Genomic DNA, 12579 nt, shown 5'->3' with positions numbered 1-12579 from the left:
TGCGATAAACTCCCAAACTATAATCTGTAGCCCTAAAAACTATATATATTCTGAATCCTCATGACATGGGGAACAAACTGGTACCATTTTTTTTTTTAAAAAGTTGAACTGAAAATTATTCCCAAAATAGCCATTTATGTAAGACCATACAGTGTTGTACCATGTGCGATAAACTCCCAAACTATAATCTGTAGCCCTAAAAACTATATATATTCTGAATCCTCATGACATGGGGAACAAACTGGTACCATTTAAAAAAAAGTTGAACTGAAAATTAACCCCAAAATAGCCATTTATGTAAGACCATACAGTGTTGTACCATGTGCGATAAACTCCCAAACTATAATCTGTAGCCCTAAAAACTATATATATTCTGAATCCTCATGACATGGGGAACAAACTGGTACCATTTAAAAAAAAAAGTTGAACTGAAAATTAACCCCAAAATAGCCATTTATGTAAGACCATACAGTGTTGTACCATGTGCGATAAACTCCCAAACTATAATCTGTAGCCCTAAAAACTATATATATTCTGAATCCTCATGACATGGGGAACAAACTGGTACCATTTTTTTTTAAAAGTTGAACTGAAAATTACCCCCAAAATAGCCATTTATGTAAGACCATACAGTGTTGTACCATGTGCGATAAACTCCCAAACTATAATCTGTAGCCCTAAAAACTATATATATTCTGAATCCTCATGACATGGGGAACAAACTGGTACCATTTTTATTTTAAAAAGTTGAACTGAAAATTACCCCCAAAATAGCCATTTATGTAAGACCATACAGTGTTGTACCATGTGCGATAAACTCCCAAACTATAATCTGTAGCCCTAAAAACTATATATATTCTGAATCCTCATGACATGGGGAACAAACTGTACCATTTTTTTTAAGTTGAACTGAAAATTACACCCCAAAATAGCCATTTATGTAAGACCATACAGTGTTGTACCATGTGCGATAAACTCCCAAACTATAATCTGTAGCCCTAAAAACTATATATATTCTGAATCCTCATGACATGGGGAACAAACTGGTACCATTTAAAAAAAAAGTTGAACTGAAAATTACCCCCAAAATAGCCATTTATGTAAGACCATACAGTGTTGTACCATGTGCGATAAACTCCCAAACTATAATCTGTAGCCCTAAAAACTATATATATTCTGAATCCTCATGACATGGGGAACAAACTGGTACCATTTTTTTTTAAAAAAAGTTGAACTGAAAATTACCCCCAAAATAGCCATTTATGTAAGACCATACAGTGTTGTACCATGTGCGATAAACTCCCAAACTATAATCTGTAGCCCTAAAAACTATATATATTCTGAATCCTCATGACATGGGGAACAAACTGGTACCATTTAAAAAAAAGTTGAACTGAAAATTAACCCCAAAATAGCCATTTATGTAAGACCATACAGTGTTGTACCATGTGCGATAAACTCCCAAACTATAATCTGTAGCCCTAAAAACTATATATATTCTGAATCCTCATGACATGGGGAACAAACTGGTACCATTTAAAAAAAAAAGTTGAACTGAAAATTAACCCCAAAATAGCCATTTATGTAAGACCATACAGTGTTGTACCATGTGCGATAAACTCCCAAACTATAATCTGTAGCCCTAAAAACTATATATATTCTGAATCCTCATGACATGGGGAACAAACTGTACCATTTTTTTTAAGTTGAACTGAAAATTACACCCCAAAATAGCCATTTATGTAAGACCATACAGTGTTGTACCATGTGCGATAAACTCCCAAACTATAATCTGTAGCCCTAAAAACTATATATATTCTGAATCCTCATGACATGGGGAACAAACTGGTACCATTTTTTTTTTTAAAAGTTGAACTGAAAATTACCCCCAAAATAGCCATTTATGTAAGACCATACAGTGTTGTACCATGTGCGATAAACTCCCAAACTATAATCTGTAGCCCTAAAAACTATATATATTCTGAATCCTCATGACATGGGGAACAAACTGGTACCATTTTTTTTAAGTTGAACTGAAAATTACCCCCAAAATAGCCATTTATGTAAGACCATACAGTGTTGTACCATGTGCGATAAACTCCCAAACTATAATCTGTAGCCCTAAAAACTATATATATTCTGAATCCTCATGACATGGGGAACAAACTGGTACCATTTTAAAAAAAAAGTTGAACTGAAAATTACCCCCAAAATAGCCATTTATGTAAGACCATACAGTGTTGTACCATGTGCGATAAACTCCCAAACTATAATCTGTAGCCCTAAAAACTATATATATTCTGAATCCTCATGACATGGGGAACAAACTGGTACCATTTAAAAAAAAAGTTGAACTGAAAATTACCCCCAAAATAGCCATTTATGTAAGACCATACAGTGTTGTACCATGTGCGATAAACTCCCAAACTATAATCTGTAGCCCTAAAAACTATATATATTCTGAATCCTCATGACATGGGGAACAAACTGGTACCATTTTTTTAAAAAAGTTGAACTGAAAATTACCCCCAAAATAGCCATTTATGTAAGACCATACAGTGTTGTACCATGTGCGATAAACTCCCAAACTATAATCTGTAGCCCTAAAAACTATATATATTCTGAATCCTCATGACATGGGGAACAAACTGGTACCATTTTTTAAAAAAAAGTTGAACTGAAAATTACCCCCAAAATAGCCATTTATGTAAGACCATACAGTGTTGTACCATGTGCGATAAACTCCCAAACTATAATCTGTAGCCCTAAAAACTATATATATTCTGAATCCTCATAACATGGGGAACAAACTGGTACCATTTTTTTAAATAAAGTTGAACTGAAAATTACCCCCAAAATAGCCATTTATGTAAGACCATACAGTGTTGTACCATGTGCGATAAACTCCCAAACTATAATCTGTAGCCCTAAAAACTATATATATTCTGAATCCTCATGACATGGGGAACAAACTGGTACCATTTTTTTAAAGTTGAACTGAAAATTACCCCCAAAATAGCCATTTATGTAAGACCATACAGTGTTGTACCATGTGCGATAAACTCCCAAACTATAATCTGTAGCCCTAAAAACTATATATATTCTGAATCCTCATGACATGGGGAACAAACTGGTACCATTTTAAAAAAAAGTTGAACTGAAAATTACCCCCAAAATAGCCATTTATGTAAGACCATACAGTGTTGTACCATGTGCGATAAACTCCCAAACTATAATGGGTAGTCCTAAAAACTATATATATTCTGAATCCTCATGACATGGGGAACAAACTGGTACCATTTTAAAAAAAAGTTGAACTGAAAATTACCCCCAAAATAGCCATTTATGTAAGACCATACAGTGTTGTACCATGTGCGATAAACTCCCAAACTATAATCTGTAGCCCTAAAAACTATATATATTCTGAATCCTCATACATGGGGAACAACTGGTACCATTTTTTTAAATAAAGTTGAACTGAAAATTACCCCCAAAATAGCCATTTATGTAAGACCATACAGTGTTGTACCATGTGCGATAAACTCCCAAACTATAATCTGTAGCCCTAAAAACTATATATATTCTGAATCCTCATGACATGGGGAACAAACTGGTACCATTTTTTTAAGTTGAACTGAAAATTACACCCCAAAATAGCCATTTATGTAAGACCATACAGTGTTGTACCATGTGCGATAAACTCCCAAACTATAATCTGTAGCCCTAAAAACTATATATATTCTGAATCCTCATGACATGGGGAACAAACTGGTACCATTTTAAAAAAAAGTTGAACTGAAAATTATCCCCAAAATAGCCATTTATGTAAGACCATACAGTGTTGTACCATGTGCGATAAACTCCCAAACTATAATCTGTAGTCCTAAAAACTATATATATTCTGAATCCTCATGACATGGGGAACAAACTGGTACCATTTTTTTTAAATAAAGTTGAACTGAAAATTACCCCCAAAATAGCCATTTATGTAAGACCATACAGTGTTGTACCATGTGCGATAAACTCCCAAACTATAATCTGTAGCCCTAAAAACTATATATATTCTGAATCCTCATGACATGGGGAACAAACTGGTACCATTTAAAAAAAAGTTGAACTGAAAATTACACCCCAAAATAGCCATTTATGTAAGACCATACAGTGTTGTACCATGTGCGATAAACTCCCAAACTATAATCTGTAGCCCTAAAAACTATATATATTCTGAATCCTCATGACATGGGGAACAAACTGGTACCATTTTTTTTTTAAAAGTTGAACTGAAAATTACCCCCAAAATAGCCATTTATGTAAGACCATACAGTGTTGTACCATGTGCGATAAACTCCCAAACTATAATCTGTAGCCCTAAAAACTATATATATTCTGAATCCTCATGACATGGGGAACAAACTGGTACCATTTAAAAAAAAAGTTGAACTGAAAATTAACCCCAAAATAGCCATTTATGTAAGACCATACAGTGTTGTACCATGTGCGATAAACTCCCAAACTATAATCTGTAGCCCTAAAACCTATATATATTCTGAATCCTCATGACATGGGGAACAAACTGGTACCATTTTTTTTAAAAGTTGAACTGAAAATTACCCCCAAAATAGCCATTTATGTAAGACCATACAGTGTTGTACCATGTGCGATAAACTCCCAAACTATAATCTGTAGCCCTAAAAACTATATATATTCTGAATCCTCATGACATGGGGAACAAACTGGTACCATTTTTTTTTAAAAAAGTTGAACTGAAAATTACCCCCAAAATAGCCATTTATGTAAGACCATACAGTGTTGTACCATGTGCGATAAACTCCCAAACTATAATCTGTAGCCCTAAAAACTATATATATTCTGAATCCTCATGACATGGGGAACAAACTGGTACCATTTTTTTAAGTTGAACTGAAAATTACACCCCAAAATAGCCATTTATGTAAGACCATACAGTGTTGTACCATGTGCGATAAACTCCCAAACTATAATCTGTAGCCCTAAAAACTATATATATTCTGAATCCTCATGACATGGGGAACAAACTGGTACCATTTAAAAAAAAAGTTGAACTGAAAATTACCCCCAAAATAGCCATTTATGTAAGACCATACAGTGTTGTACCATGTGCGATAAACTCCCAAACTATAATCTGGTAGTCCCTAAAAACTATATATATTCTGAATCCTCATGACATGGGGAACAAACTGGTACCATTTTTAAAAAAAAGTTGAACTGAAAATTACCCCCAAAATAGCCATTTATGTAAGACCATACAGTGTTGTACCATGTGCGATAAACTCCCAAACTATAATCTGTAGCCCTAAAAACTATATATATTCTGAATCCTCATGACATGGGGAACAAACTGGTACCATTTTTTTAAGTTGAACTGAAAATTACACCCCAAAATAGCCATTTATGTAAGACCATACAGTGTTGTACCATGTGCGATAAACTCCCAAACTATAATCTGTAGCCCTAAAAACTATATATATTCTGAATCCTCATGACATGGGGAACAAACTGGTACCATTTAAAAAAAAAGTTGAACTGAAAATTAACCCCAAAATAGCCATTTATGTAAGACCATACAGTGTTGTACCATGTGCGATAAACTCCCAAACTATAATCTGTAGCCCTAAAAACTATATATATTCTGAATCCTCATGACATGGGGAACAAACTGGTACCATTTAAAAAAAAAGTTGAACTGAAAATTACACCCCAAAATAGCCATTTATGTAAGAACATACAGTGTTGTACCATGTGCGATAAACTCCCAAACTATAATCTGTAGCCCTAAAAACTATATATATTCTGAATCCTCATGAACATGGGGAACAAGCTGGTACCATTTTTTTAAATAAAGTTGAACTGAAAATTACCCCCAAAATAGCCATTTATGTAAGACCATACAGTGTTGTACCATGTGCGATAAACTCCCAAACTATAATCTGTAGCCCTAAAAACTATATATATTCTGAATCCTCATGACATGGGGAACAAACTGGTACCATTTAAAAAAAAAGTTGAACTGAAAATTACCCCCAAAATAGCCATTTATGTAAGACCATACAGTGTTGTACCATGTGCGATAAACTCCCAAACTATAATCTGTAGCCCTAAAAACTATATATATTCTGAATCCTCATGACATGGGAACAAACTGGTACCATTTAAAAAAAAAGTTGAACTGAAAATTACCCCCAAAATAGCCATTTATGTAAGACCATACAGTGTTGTACCATGTGCGATAAACTCCCAAACTATAATCTGTAGCCCTAAAACCTATATATATTCTGAATCCTCATAACATGGGGAACAAGCTGGTACCATTTTTTTAAATAAAGTTTAACTGAAAATTACCCCCAAAATAGCCATTTATGTAAGACCATACAGTGTTGTACCATGTGCGATAAACTCCCAAACTATAATCTGTAGCCCTAAAAACTATATATATTCTGAATCCTCATGACATGGGGAACAAACTGTACCATTTTTTTAAGTTGAACTGAAAATTACACCCCAAAATAGCCATTTATGTAAGACCATACAGTGTTGTACCATGTGCGATAAACTCCCAAACTATAATCTGTAGCCCTAAAAACTATATATATTCTGAATCCTCATGACATGGGGAACAAACTGGTACCATTTAAAAAAAAGTTGAACTGAAAATTACCCCCAAAATAGCCATTTATGTAAGACCATACAGTGTTGTACCATGTGCGATAAACTCCCAAACTATAATGGGTAGTCCTAAAAACTATATATATTCTGAATCCTCATAACATGGGGAACAAGCTGGTACCATTTTTTTTAAATAAAGTTGAACTGAAAATTACCCCCAAAATAGCCATTTATGTAAGACCATACAGTGTTGTACCATGTGCGATAAACTCCCAAACTATAATCTGTAGCCCTAAAAACTATATATATTCTGAATCCTCATGACATGGGGAACAAACTGGTACCATTTAAAAAAAAGTTGAACTGAAAATTACACCCCAAAATAGCCATTTATGTAAGACCATACAGTGTTGTACCATGTGCGATAAACTCCCAAACTATAATCTGTAGCCCTAAAAACTATATATATTCTGAATCCTCATGACATGGGGAACAAACTGGTACCATTTTTTTTTTAAAAGTTGAACTGAAAATTACCCCCAAAATAGCCATTTATGTAAGACCATACAGTGTTGTACCATGTGCGATAAACTCCCAAACTATAATCTGTAGCCCTAAAAACTATATATATTCTGAATCCTCATGACATGGGGAACAAACTGTACCATTTAAAAAAAAAAGTTGAACTGAAAATTAACCCCAAAATAGCCATTTATGTAAGACCATACAGTGTTGTACCATGTGCGATAAACTCCCAAACTATAATCTGTAGCCCTAAAACCTATATATATTCTGAATCCTCATAACATGGGGAACAAGCTGGTACCATTTTTTTAAATAAAGTTTAACTGAAAATTACCCCCAAAATAGCCATTTATGTAAGACCATACAGTGTTGTACCATGTGCGATAAACTCCCAAACTATAATGGGTAGTCCTAAAAACTATATATATTCTGAATCCTCATGACATGGGGAACAAACTGGTACCATTTTTTTAAAAAAAGTTGAACTGAAAATTACCCCCAAAATAGCCATTTATGTAAGACCATACAGTGTTGTACCATGTGCGATAAACTCCCAAACTATAATCTGTAGCCCTAAAAACTATATATATTCTGAATCCTCATGACATGGGGAACAAACTGGTACCATTTAAAAAAAAAGTTGAACTGAAAATTACCCCCAAAATAGCCATTTATGTAAGACCATACAGTGTTGTACCATGTGCGATAAACTCCCAAACTATAATCTGTAGCCCTAAAAACTATATATATTCTGAATCCTCATGACATGGGGAACAAACTGGTACCATTTAAAAAAAAAAGTTGAACTGAAAATTACACCCCAAAATAGCCATTTATGTAAGACCATACAGTGTTGTACCATGTGCGATAAACTCCCAAACTATAATGGGTAGTCCTAAAAACTATATATATTCTGAATCCTCATAACATGGGGAACAAACTGGTACCATTTTTTTAAAAAAAAGTTGAACTGAAAATTACCCCCAAAATAGCCATTTATGTAAGACCATACAGTGTTGTACCATGTGCGATAAACTCCCAAACTATAATCTGTAGCCCTAAAAACTATATATATTCTGAATCCTCATGACATGGGGAACAAACTGTACCATTTTTTTAAGTTGAACTGAAAATTACACCCCAAAATAGCCATTTATGTAAGACCATACAGTGTTGTACCATGTGCGATAAACTCCCAAACTATAATCTGTAGCCCTAAAAACTATATATATTCTGAATCCTCATGACATGCGGAAGAAACTGGTACCATTTAAAAAAAAAAGTTGAACTGAAAATTACCCCCAAAATAGCCATTTATGTAAGACCATACAGTGTTGTACCATGTGCGATAAACTCCCAAAATATAATCTGTAGCCCTAAAAACTATATATATTCTGAATCCTCATGACATGGGGAACAAACTGGTACCATTTAAAAAAAAAGTTGAACTGAAAATTACACCCCAAAATAGCCATTTATGTAAGACCATACAGTGTTGTACCATGTGCGATAAACTCCCAAACTATAATCTGTAGCCCTAAAAACTATATATATTCTGAATCCTCATAACATGGGGAACAAACTGGTACCATTTTTTTTTAAAAGTTGAACTGAAAATTACACCCCAAAATAGCCATTTATGTAAGACCATACAGTGTTGTACCATGTGCGATAAACTCCCAAACTATAATCTGTAGCCCTAAAAACTATATATATTCTGAATCCTCATGACATGGGGAACAAACTGGTACCATTTTTTTTTTAAAAGTTGAACTGAAAATTACCCCCAAAATAGCCATTTATGTAAGACCATACAGTGTTGTACCATGTGCGATAAACTCCCAAACTATAATCTGTAGCCCTAAAAACTATATATATTCTGAATCCTCATGACATGGGGAACAAACTGGTACCATTTAAAAAAAAAGTTGAACTGAAAATTACCCCCAAAATAGCCATTTATGTAAGACCATACAGTGTTGTACCATGTGCGATAAACTCCCAAACTATAATCTGTAGCCCTAAAAACTATATATATTCTGAATCCTCATGACATGGGGAACAAACTGGTACCATTTAAAAAAAAAGTTGAACTGAAAATTACCCCCAAAATAGCCATTTATGTAAGACCATACAGTGTTGTACCATGTGCGATAAACTCCCAAACTATAATCTGTAGCCCTAAAAACTATATATATTCTGAATCCTCATGACATGGGGAACAAACTGGTACCATTTTTTTTTAAAAAGTTGAACTGAAAATTACCCCCAAAATAGCCATTTATGTAAGACCATACAGTGTTGTACCATGTGCGATAAACTCCCAAACTATAATCTGTAGCCCTAAAAACTATATATATTCTGAATCCTCATGACATGGGGAACAAACTGGTACCATTTAAAAAAAAAGTTGAACTGAAAATTACCCCCAAAATAGCCATTTATGTAAGACCATACAGTGTTGTACCATGTGCGATAAACTCCCAAACTATAATCTGTAGCCCTAAAAACTATATATATTCTGAATCCTCATGACATGGGGAACAAACTGGTACCATTTAAAAAAAAAAGTTGAACTGAAAATTACACCCCAAAATAGCCATTTATGTAAGACCATACAGTGTTGTACCATGTGCGATAAACTCCCAAACTATAATCTGTAGCCCTAAAAACTATATATATTCTGAATCCTCATAACATGGGGAACAAACTGGTACCATTTTTTTTTTAAAAGTTGAACTGAAAATTACACCCCAAAATAGCCATTTATGTAAGAACATACAGTGTTGTACCATGTGCGATAAACTCCCAAACTATAATCTGTAGCCCTAAAAACTATATATATTCTGAATCCTCATGACATGGGGAACAAACTGGTACCATTTTTTTTTAAAAAGTTGAACTGAAAATTACCCCCAAAATAGCCATTTATGTAAGACCATACAGTGTTGTACCATGTGCGATAAACTCCCAAACTATAATCTGTAGCCCTAAAAACTATATATATTCTGAATCCTCATGACATGGGGAACAAACTGGTACCATTTTTTTTTTAAAAGTTGAACTGAAAATTACCCCCAAAATAGCCATTTATGTAAGACCATACAGTGTTGTACCATGTGCGATAAACTCCCAAACTATAATCTGTAGCCCTAAAAACTATATATATTCTGAATCCTCATAACATGGGGAACAAGCTGGTACCATTTTTTTAAATAAAGTTTAACTGAAAATTACCCCCAAAATAGCCATTTATGTAAGACCATACAGTGTTGTACCATGTGCGATAAACTCCCAAACTATAATCTGTAGCCCTAAAAACTATATATATTCTGAATCCTCATGACATGCGGAAGAAACTGGTACCATTTAAAAAAAAAGTTGAACTGAAAATTACCCCCAAAATAGCCATTTATGTAAGACCATACAGTGTTGTACCATGTGCGATAAACTCCCAAACTATAATCTGTAGCCCTAAAAACTATATATATTCTGAATCCTCATGACATGGGGAACAAACTGGTACCATTTAAAAAAAAAGTTGAACTGAAAATTACCCCCAAAATAGCCATTTATGTAAGACCATACAGTGTTGTACCATGTGCGATAAACTCCCAAACTATAATCTGTAGCCCTAAAAACTATATATATTCTGAATCCTCATGACATGGGGAACAAACTGGTACCATTTTTTTTTAAAAGTTGAACTGAAAATTACCCCCAAAATAGCCATTTATGTAAGACCATACAGTGTTGTACCATGTGCGATAACTCCCAAACTATAATCTGTAGCCCTAAAAACTATATATATTCTGAATCCTCATGACATGGGGAACAAACTGGTACCATTTAAAAAAAAAAGTTGAACTGAAAATTACCCCCAAAATAGCCATTTATGTAAGACCATACAGTGTTGTACCATGTGCGATAAACTCCCAAACTATAATCTGTAGCCCTAAAAACTATATATATTCTGAATCCTCATAACATGGGGAACAAACTGGTACCATTTTTTTAAATAAAGTTTAACTGAAAATTACCCCCAAAATAGCCATTTATGTAAGACCATACAGTGTTGTACCATGTGCGATAAACTCCCAAACTATAATCTGTAGCCCTAAAAACTATATATATTCTGAATCCTCATGACATGCGGAACAAACTGGTACCATTTAAAAAAAAAGTTGAACTGAAAATTACCCCCAAAATAGCCATTTATGTAAGACCATACAGTGTTGTACCATGTGCGATAAACTCCCAAAATATAATCTGTAGCCCTAAAAACTATATATATTCTGAATCCTCATGACATGAGGAACAAACTGGTACCATTTAAAAAAAAAAGTTGAACTGAAAATTACCCCCAAAATAGCCATTTATGTAAGACCATACAGTGTTGTACCATGTGCGATAAACTCCCAAACTATAATCTGTAGCCCTAAAAACTATATATATTCTGAATCCTCATGACATGGGGAACAAACTGGTACCATTTTTTTTTTAAAAGTTGAACTGAAAATTACCCCCAAAATAGCCATTTATGTAAGACCATACAGTGTTGTACCATGTGCGATAAACTCCCAAACTATAATCTGTAGCCCTAAAAACTATATATATTCTGAATCCTCATGACATGCGGAACAAACTGGTACCATTTAAAAAAAAAAGTTGAACTGAAAATTACCCCCAAAATAGCCATTTATGTAAGACCATACAGTGTTGTACCATGTGCGATAAACTCCCAAACTATAATCTGTAGCCCTAAAAACTATATATATTCTGAATCCTCATGACATGCGGAAGAAACTGGTACCATTTAAAAAAAAAAGTTGAACTGAAAAGTACCCCCAAAATAGCCATTTATGTAAGACCATACAGTGTTGTACCATGTGCGATAAACTCCCAAACTATAATCTGTAGCCCTAAAAACTATATATATTCTGAATCCTCATGACATGGGGAACAAACTGTACCATTTAAAAAAAAAAGTTGAACTGAAAATTACCCCCAAAATAGCCATTTATGTAAGACCATACAGTGTTGTACCATGTGCGATAAACTCCCAAACTATAATCTGTAGCCCTAAAAACTATATATATTCTGAATCCTCATAACATGGGGAACAAGCTGGTACCATTTTTTTTAAATAAAGTTTAACTGAAAATTACCCCCAAAATAGCCATTTATGTAAGACCATACAGTGTTGTACCATGTGCGATAAACTCCCAAACTATAATCTGTAGCCCTAAAAACTATATATATTCTGAATCCTCATGACATGAGGAACAAACTGGTACCATTTAAAAAAAAAAGTTGAACTGAAAATTACCCCCAAAATAGCCATTTATGTAAGACCATACAGTGTTGTACCATGTGCGATAAACTCTCAAACTATAATCTGTAGCCCTAAAA

Source organism: Thalassophryne amazonica, unplaced genomic scaffold (genome assembly GCF_902500255.1).
Source record: "Thalassophryne amazonica unplaced genomic scaffold, fThaAma1.1, whole genome shotgun sequence".
Lineage (NCBI taxonomy): Eukaryota > Metazoa > Chordata > Actinopteri > Batrachoidiformes > Batrachoididae > Thalassophryne > Thalassophryne amazonica.
This window is presented reverse-complemented; position numbering follows the sequence as displayed.